The sequence below is a fragment of the Felis catus genome, chromosome A2 (genome assembly GCF_018350175.1).
Source record: "Felis catus isolate Fca126 chromosome A2, F.catus_Fca126_mat1.0, whole genome shotgun sequence".
Classification (NCBI taxonomy): domain Eukaryota; kingdom Metazoa; phylum Chordata; class Mammalia; order Carnivora; family Felidae; genus Felis; species Felis catus.
The window spans coordinates 89,070,817-89,084,017 of NC_058369.1; the positions used below are offsets into that span (position 1 = coordinate 89,070,817).

Here is a 13,201-nt window from a genome sequence, read left to right on the forward strand (position 1 = left end):
AAGTGAAGAATTGTATTTTGTTCCATTATTCTCTCCAAGATGGACTTCATTAGAACATGATTCTTTGGATCTTAGCCAAGCAACTGAGATAGAGATAAAATAGTATAACAAGAACCTTCTGGTTCTTTTAGTAACAAGCACCAATCAATAGGATTATGCTAAATTTCAAGCTGTAGCAGGTCATATTTTATCAAGGTTTTACTACATTTACCATGAACAATAGCCCACTATGTAGGTATTTTTATTAGATCTCATAGTAGTGCTGTAAGCCTGGAAACTTTCCACCACAACACTCTTAACATAAATGTTGAAAATATTAATATGTTAGAAAAGCAAAATAAGATTATTTTCATAAAACTTCAAAAATATGCTGAAAGCATATATTCTTTAAAAATGTTTACTGTTTTATAAATGGATATTTGTACATATAACAGAAATAAATACAGTTGCTATCTGTTCGGTGCTAATAGTGACTGAATTTAGGGCCTTCCATGTATTATCTCATGTATTAACTTCATGATAGCCCTGTGAAATAGATACTATCTGTTTCATACATGAAGAAATGAACATAAAGGAAACAAAATGTAGCCAAAACTGAAATGTTTAAGTAATTGTTCAAAATCTGGAGCACTCTCAGTAGAGAAATCAGGGCTCACACTCTTAAAATATCCTGCCTCTAAAACTCCAACCGAATGAGAGTGCATATCCATATAAAGTTTCTCACATGCTGTTCACTGCCAGTAAAAATAAATATAATATGTAATATGTTTGTATAACATACATTATATTATCTATTCCCATATAAAAATAAGCATATATAAATTATAGACACTCATACCTTATTTATAGACACGCTTATAGATGGATTTGAAACCATGAATTTCTCTATAGATTTTTAGATATTCAGATTATACTAGATGCCTACTTATTGCATATAAATCTAAGCAGTCACTGCTACTAAATAAAAGCTTAATACCTCAAATACTTACACCAGAAAAACCAAAGCAGACTTAAAAGAAATTATATCATAATACACATATGCACACATACATAACAAATATATGTCTCCCATATAGCTCCTCTATTAACATTACTGATGAATTAAATAAAAGGATCAAAACTTACCAGGAAATTAAGTCTACAGGAACTGGTGTGTACTGTGAAGACATAAATTATATATTCCTTTGAAATATGAATTATAAAATGAATATACAATATCGTTTCCTTTTGTATTACTTTTAACTCCCAAGTGAAAAGCAGGCAAAGGGTATAAATCCCAACTGGGTTCTTTTGGCTTAATAGCTCTCAAACTGCAGCATCCATCAGAACCACCTGGATATCCTGTTAAACTACAGATTGCAGACCCTACCCTTTGAGTTTCTGATTCATAGATCTGGATTGGGTCTGAGAATTTGCATGTCTAATCTGTTTCTCCATGATGCTCATGGTGCTGGCTAAGGGGCCATAATTTGAGAAATACTCTTCAGGAACTTAAAGGTATAATATCCGTCCTTACCCTCTCCCTTTACCTTCATCAGGTAGACCAAACCTCTAGGTATCCAATGCTCTGGAAGGATGTGAATAAGTGAGGATTATCATCAGCAGCAAGTAGTTTAAACAAAGTTGTTTTCTAAGAATCCCAATACATTACCTGGTTTCTAATAAAGCCAGGCATTGCTCAGGCCCTATCCAATACCAATTAAAACAACACCTCTGGGTGTGGAACTCAGGCACTAGTAATTCTAAAGCACCCCAAGTGATTCCAGGGTGCAGCCAAGTTTGAAAATAATCGATAGTGAGAAAATCCAACAATGTCCGCATCAAGTGGTGGCAAGCCTACATATTGCAGAGCTTAAGGACATGAAGATTGTCAGTCTCGGGTCAGTTCACTATATATTGTTTTTTCTATTAAATATATAAAATTTTATAGTTATTTATAACTGTAAAATCAATACCAAAGTGTTTTAACTTTTATAAATATAAATATATTTATAATAAAATTATGATTTCTCTCTTGATCTGTCTCTCCCTGTCTCTCAACTTTTAAATGTTTCTTAGATCTCCAAATATAACCTAGAACTACAGATTGTGTTCTACATGCCTGTTTGGTACCATGACTAAGTTGGAAAGTGGTACATAATTTTTGAACATATAGAATCTAGTGTCTGGCATTAGGGGTTCAAATTTGGATTCAGACTCGTTAGTTATGTAACCTTGAGTAAGGTCTTCCAACTTTTGTTCTGTAAAAAGAACGTAATGACAGCACTTGCTTACTACAATCACTGTGTACATTAAATGAAATAATGTCTGGAGGTAATTAATATATAGGAAGGACTTGAACATAAGCTGTTCTATTATATTTTCTCTTTTCAAACTGGTTTGCCATTTACCTTAGTTAAAAAAGAAACAACCTTTTCCACAGTATTATCTGAAATCTATGAATAGATTATTTCTGTTGCATCTGCATTGAGTTTTGTTTAACGATTACAGACAAAAACTCATGCTGCTGCCTTTAACAGAAATTAAATGAATATGGTAATTAAAATGGGGATGATTTTGGCTAAGGGAGACTAGAGTCAGTTTATAAAGTAAATTCAGTCATAGAGACATAAAGTGAAGTTTCCTGAAGAGTACGTAAGAAATTTTATAAAATTAAGTTCTCAGACTTCTTTTGGCTCTCATTAATAAACATATTTCAACATAGTAATTGTTTATATCTTATATCTCTATCCGTTAAGCTAGATGTCACTAAATTCAAACATGCAACTTTTGATACACTCTTCACTCTGTAATTTTTTAAATTTATACTTATTATTTCTATGTGCAGCTTTCTAATTAAGTGAACATTTTTGCATATCACACATATATTAGTTATGTCATAATAAAATAATTTGGTTGATCATACTGAGATACTTCTACATCATCAAGTAATTTATTCACAAAACCTTCCTAGTTGTGTGATTCAATTGTTCACTCAGAGTTGAGAATGTGTTTTAAAAATGTTCAAATGAAGGGGTGCCTCAGTGACTCTGTCAGTTGAGCGTCTGACTGTGGGTCACGTCATGATCTCGTGGTTCACGAGTTTGAGCTCCACATCGGGCTCCGTGCTGACAGCTCAGAGCCTGGAGCCTGCTTCGGATTCTTTGTCTCTCTCTCTCTCTCTACTCCCTGCCCTGCTCATGCTCTGTCTCTCTCTGTCTCTCACAGGTAAGTAAATGTTAAAAAAAAAATTTTTTTAATGTTCAAGTGTCATCTGTTACAAATAATTTCCTTACTTGGGATAATATTAATGATAATTTCCTTTATTTTTAAGCAAGCAATTCATGCATATATTATAAGCGTTATTGCTCCAACAATATTTATTAATTGCCCTTTTATAGTAACGTTATATTTTTGTGTTAGAAACTTATAAAATAAAAATTTAGAAAACACTAAAATTAATAACATTAATATTCAATATATTTTGTTGAATTGCTACTATAAACAAGGTACTATAAAAGTAGTGAATAATTATGGTGAGATAACCTAAAAACTGGTTATCAGACTTTTACTGTAAAGGGCCAGATACTACACTTTTTAGGCTTTGTAAGGCATTTATAGTCTCTGTCATATTCTTTTTCTTCTTCAACAAAGATTTACAAACATTAAAAACTTTTCTTGGCTTGGAAGCCATGCTGGATTTTGGCTCATGAACTATAGCTGGTTGACCTGTGACCTAAAATGCTTTTAGAGTATATTACCATTAATACCACTGTGGTTTTTGAACCAAGATTTGAGTAATACCATCTGCAAATCTTCAACCACATTCAGAGAACATTCTTGAAAGTGACCAAGAATTGAAAATGGTTACAAGTCTGCATAATTAGTCCAGAATTGTGGAAACCCAACAATTCACTAACATTGTATAATACTGTATAACACAATAGTAACACAGCCAGAATAAGCATATAGAACACCTAAAATAGAGACAGCTGTGCATGATTTACTTTAGTTTTAGCCATAAAATTCAATATTATGTGCTAGGAATCTGAATTATGAGGCAAGGAATAAAAAGGCACAGACTTCTAGTAATGAAGTGTCACCCACAGAAGAGAAAAATAAATGCAAATATTACATATACTTGAATGAAGACAATATTCAGTAACATACACTGCAATTATTTGTTCATGAATCCATACCCAAAAACATGCATAGTTTTAGTTTTAAAAAACATGCATAATGACTTCTATTTTTATGTTGGAAACATTCCTCATACCTCAAAATATGTATCTTTTAAAATACAAGCCTCCATTATTTGGGATAGATTAAATTACACTATACTGATACAATATAAACATAGTATATGTGGTTGATAATATTCAATTTATAATGTTCTGGCTAGGCCAGTTAAAAATTGCTTAGCGATCTTTTTTTTATGTTGCTTTTTGTTATGATTCTTTGAAAGATTTTTGAGAAAGTGATCATATGATATTTGTGTGTGTATGTCTGTCTGTGTGTGTATGGTATCCATTCATATATTTTAAGAATCACTGAGCTTGAAATAGGATATTTTTTTCCTAAAAGACTGTCTTTACTTTTGCCTGGAAGCTTTAGTAGTGATTATCAATCTTCTATCCTAGGGAAGTGTGTGGGGGGGGGGGGGCGGGGAAGAATGTCTAGAACCATTTCAAGACGAATTGACTTTATTGCCTACGTACCAATTCTGCAGAATTGTTTGGGTAATGAAGCAGAAGGAAGTTGCTGAGAAAGCACAGTAGGAATCCATCTAGAAAAAAAAATTAATATGAACTAAATCACGTCATCCTGGTATATTAAAGACTGCCATGAAGAAGTATGAAAAAGTGATCATGTCTTAACTGAAATTTTAAAAAAGCCAAGAAGTACATGTCTGCAATTATGAAAGTCAATTTATAGAACACAAAAATAAATAATGTATATGTAATATATCACATTTATTACAGTAAATCATATTATTTTGATGTATACATATATAAATGTAAACTGCATATTAAAATACATATATGAAATTTGCTATTTTTGCCTTTGAAACATTTTCTAATCATTGAACTCTGTCTTTAGGTCTATCAGTTGGAGACATCAATCTTATTGCTAGTTAAAAAATGACCAGTTAAGCACAGTTTAGTGTTTGGAACTACTGGTTTAGCGTTCTACTGAAACCCCAGGAGGTAGCTACCGTGGATCAGTTAGAGCATTACTAATGGAAACAGGAAATAATCTGAGGGGATTTCTGTGCCTGCAAACTATTCTGCAATTAGAGCAGTTCTTTTACAGAGGAATTAAAAAGGAGGATGTTGAGGCACTAAAGAAGTACTGGTGATAAAGGGGGGAAAATTGTAGTCGTGCACTTAAGTACTGCATAGCAGTGCTTAGCAGATGCACTTAAGTACTTCCCTAGCTCCTACTACACAAGATCTGTCAGTTTATGCTCCCCATAGGCTTACTTACACAAAACATCTATCTAAATGATAAAATAAACACATTTTACATTTTATCATGAATTGTTCTCTTTGCTATTGTCAAATATATATTACCTAGCAGCTTCATTATGGAGATATTAAGTCAATTTTCCTATCTCTACATCAGTGGGTTCATAGAAGCTCAACATGGCCCCGGTCTGATGAAGAAGCTGCCTTGACTAATCATTCCCATGTACTTGTGCTGTCATTTGTTAATTATTTGAACAGTACCTGCTATTTTGTTTGCTGGGATCTGTAGAGAAATATTTAAATATCCCACTGTCCAAGTATGGGGAGAAAGGCATGTAAAGCACAAGAATGAGGCTTACTTTAATAGAAGTAGGCAAGAAAGACATTGTAGGCATAAGGAATGTTATTGGTAAATTTACCTACACGGCAAATACAAACTTTAGGGAGAAAAGGATGCTTTAGAATAATCTTTAAAAATTGTAAGATATTTTCCTACATAAAAAAAGGAGGAATGAAAGAAAAATTGAAGTATCAGAAGTATCAGAGGATTAATATATTTGACTATTAAGAAACCTTATATTGCCTGGATAATTTTTTTTAGCTGTTCTGATATTTTGCTTTTCTAGTAATGAAAAGGTGAAAGGCTTTTCCAGTAAATATAATCAGTATTAAGAAAAGAGCACAGGGGCACCAGGATGGCTCAGTCAGTTAAGTGACCCATTGGGCGCCTGGGTGGCTCAGTCCATTTAGCGTCCAACTGTTGGTTTATGATTAGGTGATGATCTCATGGGCTGTGAGACTGAATCCCATGTTGGGCTCCACGCCAAGTGTGAAGACTGGGATTCTCTCTCTCCCTCTCTCTCTCTGCCCCTCTCATGCTTGTGTGTGGGTTCTCTCTCTCTCTCTTTTGCAAAATAAATTAAAAACAAACAAACAAAAAATTTATTAAAGTTCACTTTTCAATGAAGACTTAAATAAAGACATTAAATTAGGTATTTTTAGTTCGAATCTCCTGTAACAAAATTCATTTTGATATAAGACATTAACATGTAGAGTCTAAGAGATTTATTCCACCAACACTGAAATGCAGCAAAACTCAAGAGGTTGATTATATAATGTATTTGCACGCTAACATATTTCTATCAGTATTACATAAATTGTTTCAGAAAAGAATGAGAGAATAATTTATCCAGTTTATAGTATGCAACATATAAATTAATTTAATGAAAAAAAGTTATGATGCTCTTAAGGAAAAAACCCTCTTAACCTACAAAAAGTGAGACAGTTGTTGGGGATAAATCATATATCTGATTAAAAAACACCTTACATTTTCTGATACAAGCTATTTTTTCACTGCTTATTCTTCACTTGGGTGTAGTGAGTGAGTGACTGAAACTTAGCTGGCAGCGGGAGGGAAGTCTAACACGTGTTTTTTATGTGTCTATCATATAAATAATTTCTATTATGGAAATTGACTTCTCACTCATGCCTCTACTTGCAGAAAAAAAAAAAAAAAGGAAAAATTGGCCTTAATGTATATGTACTATTCCACATAGCACATACCCACCAATGAATGGAATTCTATAAGTATGACCTTGAACTAGTACTCCCAAACACTAAGCTCTCGAAGTTTGCTTTTTTGAAACAGAACAAATTTGTTCTGTTTAATATTGCCATCTCAGACTTAACCAAAATGGCAGGCTTCCAGAAACATCGCACTGTGTCTCCTATTAGTCTGCAATGAGATACAGGGATGGCTGTGATTAGCAAGGGTGGGGATTGATAGTAAAACATGTTTCAAGAATTATATCAGATGCAATGGTTAATATTGGCTTTATCTTTAAATCTCCTCTTTTTAATTTGCTGAAAATCCAGGACCTAGTTTTATGCACTTCATCAAAATATGTTTCTTCTCTATGAAAAGCTCTGCCTAGAATCTTTCCAAGAAACCAACAAATCCTTTAGTTAGATACAAAAGTGTTTTTAAGTTTTGTAAGAGAGAGACACATTAAGAAACATTACTACATATTAGATAAAGTATTTCTACATCTTCATGTCCAATGCTAGGGTTTGTTTTTCAAATTTGTAAGGCTTTTTTAAAAAAATTTTGCCTTTAAATGCACAAACTGTGATACTTCTATGAAGTAGAAGAAGATACTTCTTCATTTGTGTTTCAATAGAATCTCTTTTGTGTTTTTATAAAATTGATTTCAAAAATCTGGTATTGAAAAACTATGACTTTATTTCTGACTCAATTCCTAATAAAAGTGTTTTTTTGTTTTTTTTCAGATTGGAGAACTGCTATATACAAATGGAAACAATATGTTTGAAATGAGATGATTCACTTCACTGTGTCCTCCATGTATTTTTGGAATGTGGACAATGATGTGATAAACTACTTTTTATGCTAATTCTCAGAATTCATATCCTCTTATATTTTCAACTGAAATGTTATCATTTTGTGATTTTTGTATAAAGTATGAAATAACTTTTTTATCTCAGAAATAATATTAAGCTAAGTTAAAAACGTCACTTTCTTAGTGATGCAACAAAAAGTGAACAACTTACGAAACACATTTGCAATTTGGGCATTCTCTTCCAAACCATAAATTACAACTTTGTGACACTTATTTATAATAATTATCATGATTACAATTCGTTTTCTAAAACTCTCAAACTCAACAATTACTATTCAAACTAAAAAGCGTATGAGATAATTTAAATTAAGCATCTTACTGCTTTGTGAAAAATTATGGTTTTATATTTGGAAACATAAAAAACTGAATACACTCAAAAGTATTGGTGAGTAATTATCAGTGAAAAATCCTAGAATAAAAGCCCCAAAACTGTTATTTCCTTTACAAAATTATGCAATCATCAGGCTTGTTTTTAGTTGCCTTTTTCCGTATTTTCTGTATCTTTCAACATAGAAATACCAATAGAAAAAACACTGATCTCGGTGTCTCTCCTCCAAATCAAGTATTTGCTCTAAAGGAATATTGTAGATATTATTTAAGCCAAACATTCTCCAAAGAATAGTCATTTTGTTTTACCTTAAGTGTGTAATTAAATATTGCTGTTTCTTATAACCGAAATAAAAGATGAGTTTGGGAAAGATTTGCTCGGCAGCCTAAATTTATAGCTATTGCCATAATAATTCTGTATAACAACCCCCCTACAAATATCGATGACTCATTGATCATTTAGTCTCTCAGATCTGAGAGTCCATCAGCTGGGGTTTGCCCAATCCTCAGCAGAGAATCTCTGCTTCAGGCTGCAGTAATGAGGCAGTTCTTGTCACTGTGAATCTGTCTCTTGTCCTCTTCCTCATACCTGCTACTCCTCAAGGTAACAGGAGTACAAGAGAGAACATGGCCTATTGTACAAGGTGTTTTTTTGTTGTTTTTTGTGTTTTGTTTTGTTTTGTTTTTTTTGAGAGACAGACAGAGACACAGTGTGACAGGGGGAGGGGCAGAAGGGAGATACAGATTAGGAAGGAGGAGGCTCCAGGCTCTGAGTTATGAGCACAGAGCCAGAACTCCAACCCACACGCCTTGAGTTCAGGACCTGAGCCAGAGTTGGTCGCTTAACCGACTGACCCACCAGGTGCCCCTGTACAAGGGCTTTTAAAGGCCCCAGTTGCATAACTACTCACATCCCATTGGCTAAAGCAAAACACGTGGCTGAGCCTAAAGTGAAGGAGCAGGAAAGTACACTCCACTTTTACTAAGACAAATGGGAGGTTATACAACGAAGAGCATGGATACACAATAATGCAATTTACCAACGTAATAACGGAGCACACTGACTAAACTTACATTTAAATTAAGTTATAACTTTGAGGATATCTCTTCTTGATCATAAAGACACAGACATTATGAACAGATTTATCAAAATATAAAGGTTCTCTGTATTAAAAATATTCCCTGAAATTTGAAAGTAAAGCCATTATAAAAGATGAAAGATTGGAGCATATTTGGTATGATAGAGTATTACAAAATAAAAAGAATAAAGATGTATGTCTCATTTTAATCATCTTTCACATACAGCTTTTCAGGAGTCTATCTTAGAAATTATTGCCTCAATAAAAGCTAAGCATTTATCACCTGACTAGGTAAAAATTATAATTTATGGTTTCTTAACTCCCCTTCTATTAAAATAAAACTAACTCATATTTCCTTTATCCCTTCTCAGTTTTGAAACAGTAATGTCTTGCTTCCAATTCTTTTTTTTTCCTGGATTTACAGACCCATAATTTCTACCGAAATCAGTGCTTCTGAATCCCCGTTACATATTAGATTTACCCGAGTAGCTTTTAATGTTTGTTTTTGTTTTTTTTTTTAAGTTTACTTATTTTGAGAGAGAGAGAGTCAGAGTATAAGTGGGGGAGGGGCAGAGAGAGAGGGAGACACAGAATGTGAAACAGGTTCCAGGCTCTGAGCTGTCAGCACAGAGCCCAACACAGGGCTCTAATTCACCAACTGTGAGATCATGACCTGAACCGAAGTCGGCCGCTTAACTGACTGAGCCACCCAGGTGCCCCCAGAAGGAGCCTTTAAAAAACAAACGAAACAAAATACAAAACACTCATGCCCAAAACATGACCCCAAGAATTCTGGTTTAATTTGATTGAGTGGGACTTGAGCATGATTATTGTTTAAAAAGCTCATAGGTGATTTTAATGAACTGCCAGGACGGAGAACCGGTGAATCCGGTGTGTTCAATCCAGTGTGTAATTTTATAAATCTTTTGGTTGTAAATATACAATGACACCAAGAGTTGTCAAATTAAAAAAGAAAGGGAATGTGACATCTTATGCATCTGAATAATTCAGATTTGGGTTCAACTTGACCAAGAACTCAAATGATGTGTCCAAGCCTCACCTCTCTGATCTCTTAGCTCAGTGTGGGTACCATTCTCACCGTAACCCCATGATCACAAAATGACTGCGAGCCACTCTGTGGGTGGAGCCGCATTCCTCTCCATTCATATTCAATAAAAAAAGGAAATCTTTTCTCCCCAGGTATTGAAGAAAATACTGTATTTCATTTAAGTCATATTGCCTTCCCTAAGTCAATCACTGTGGTCAAAACCATGAAATTATGCTGCTTGATTCAGGCCTAAATCCTATGCTTTACGCAAGAGCTAGGAGTAAAAACAGCCTCCCTTAAATGCAGGTGAACAAAGTTTGGCATCCTGGTACCATGAAAGTAGACTGCAGTGCCTTTATAGAGTATGCACAGTTGTATTTTTAAAAAAATTGTTTTATGTTTATTCATTTTTGAAAGACAGAGAGAGACAAAGCACAAGCAGGGGTGGGGCAGAGAGAGAGGGGGACACAGAATCTGAAGCAGGCTCCAGGCTCTGTGCTGACAGCTCACGCGGGGCTCGAACTGACGAACCACGAGATCATGACCCGAGCGGAAGTCGGATGCTCAACCGACTGAGCCACCCAGGCGCCCAGCACAGTTGTATTTAATAGAAGTTCACATTCATCTGTTATATATTGTGATATATAATTTATATTATGTAGTTACATCATTCTAAATACAGAAATAGAATAACATTAGAATATGCAAAAATTATGAACTGTTGCAATATCAAAGTGTTAACACTAAATACTCAATAACATAAAAGGAAGTTCAATAAAATTAATTTGCCTTTCTGGCTACCAGTAAAATATATTCAGAAAATCCATAAAAAAGAAAAAAAGCCCTGTGGAACTATTTTATGATTCTTTCCAAATACTAATTATAGCTGATACCATATGCAGTTTAAAATAGACCCCGAATGACTGATGATTGACTGTTATAATGGAATTCCCAAAGTAGAAATAATCAGGAAAATAAAAAATCAGAGTTTGACACACATGCTGTTTAATAATGTGCAAAATTGGCAGCTTTCAAACTGTTTTAGTACATGAGTCTAAATAAGAAAATTACAGATAATTTTGACAGTTATAAATTCCACAAACATGGTTTAAAGATGATGTAAATGTACGAATCATCAGGATACAGTGTCCACTAACCTGGTAGATTCCATGCTCCCAACATAAAGACATCATACAATTATTTCAGTTGATTTAATCTAGGCTTCACACAAGTCTAGAAAAATTATAGTTATTGTTTTGATGTAAGTTTAATTATATACCACATAAGGAGATCTTCCCATATGTTAATATGTCTAGGTATATATTTCCAGTGATAATCTTAAATTAAAATTATCTCTTGAGTTAGGAAAAGAAAAAAAAAAACTTTTTAATTTTAAATGTTGGCTCTGGTAATTGATAGGTCGATGATATAAGAATCCCATAAACTTAACGTTTTAAAATTAATTACCTTAAATTATACTTATCTATTCTATAATTTTTAAAACTTCAAACATAATTCATCTATTTTGAACTTAATAAAAACACAATATATTCATAAGTTATATCCCTGAATATTCAATTAAAAACAGACTTCTACTCCGTGTTCTTAATCAAAGGTTCAAAATGTTAACAAGTGTTAAGGTGACTAAACAGTGTGTAAGGACTCTATAATAGAGTAGAAAATGATAATTAAATACAATAAGAAAAATAAAATGTATTACAAGATGAAAATGAAACTCTAAAGTGATGAAGCTGAAGACAAAAAAAAAAGAGAAAACTAGTCAGGGCAGCAGAGTATGGTAGAAATAGATTCTCATACATTCTAGAATTTCATAGAAAGAGTTTTCAGAAACTGTTTATAATTTTTAAAATCTAAATTCAACTACTTATCAACTTTGTACTATTCCAAAATTTTATAATTAGGCTCATTAAGTGATGAATCTGGAAATATGTTTATTAATGGTGTTCATTTATTTAACACATTTTTAACACTTGTTTTTTTAAATGTTTATTTATTTATTTTTGAAAGAGAGAGAACAAGAGGGAGAGGGGCAGAAAGAGAGGAAGACAGAGAATTCCAAGTAGGCCCCACGCTGTCAGCACAGAGTCTGATGTGGGGCTCAAATTCACAAACCACGACATCATGACCTGAGCCAAAGTCGGACGCTTAGGTGCCCCCTATTTATTTAACACATTTTTTTAAAGTTCATTTATTTATTTTGAGAATGAGCTAGCAAGAGCAGGGGAGGAGGGAGAGAATCCCAAGCAGGTTCAAACCCATGAACCGTGAGATCATAACCTGAGCCAAAATCAAGAGTTGGCTGCCTGACAGACCCACCCAGATGCCCCTATTTAACACATTTTTATTGAGTGCCTACTATATGCCAGTGGCTCTTCTAGGCAGTGAGGATAAGTATATAAGGTGTGACAAGTATAAAAGAAAAAGTTAGGCATACGAGGGAAATATAAAGTGTTCAGAGAGGGGTGGGTACTGAAAAATTATGTGGCAAGGCCTGAGAAGGTGACATTTGAGTCAAGACCTAAACGTGAAGAAATAATTATATGGATATTATTATGGACTGAAATTTTGACCCCACAAATTCAACTGCTGAAGTCCAAAACCCCAATGTAACAGTGTTTGCAAATGAGGCCTTTGAGAGTAAATTAGACAGAGTTATGAGTGTGAGGCTCTGGTCCCATTAAATCAGCGCCTATATACGAAGATAGAACAGAAAGTTTCCTTGTTCTCTCTCTGCAGTGTAGGGCACAGAGAGGAGGTGGTCATCTGCAAGCCAGGAACAGAGCTCTTACCAGAAACCACGTCAACTGGCACCTTGATTGTGGACTCCCCAGCCTCCAAACTGAGAAATAAATTTGTTTCTTA

At 33.8% G+C, this 13,201-nt stretch overlaps 1 long non-coding RNA gene across 1 annotated transcript in view; it reads right to left on the minus strand.

Annotated features, from left to right (window-relative positions):
• Window positions 1–1,065: 1,065 nt before the first annotated feature.
• The window catches only part of LOC123383866, a 57,504-nt gene continuing 45,368 nt past the window's right edge, over window positions 1,066–13,201 (minus strand). Inside the window, exons 3-4 of the long non-coding RNA XR_006594174.1 lie at window positions 4,698–4,765; window positions 1,066–1,157 (exon numbers count right to left, since the gene is read on the minus strand). This is a non-coding gene — a long non-coding RNA (uncharacterized LOC123383866). The remainder of the gene's footprint in view (window positions 1,158–4,697; window positions 4,766–13,201) is intronic.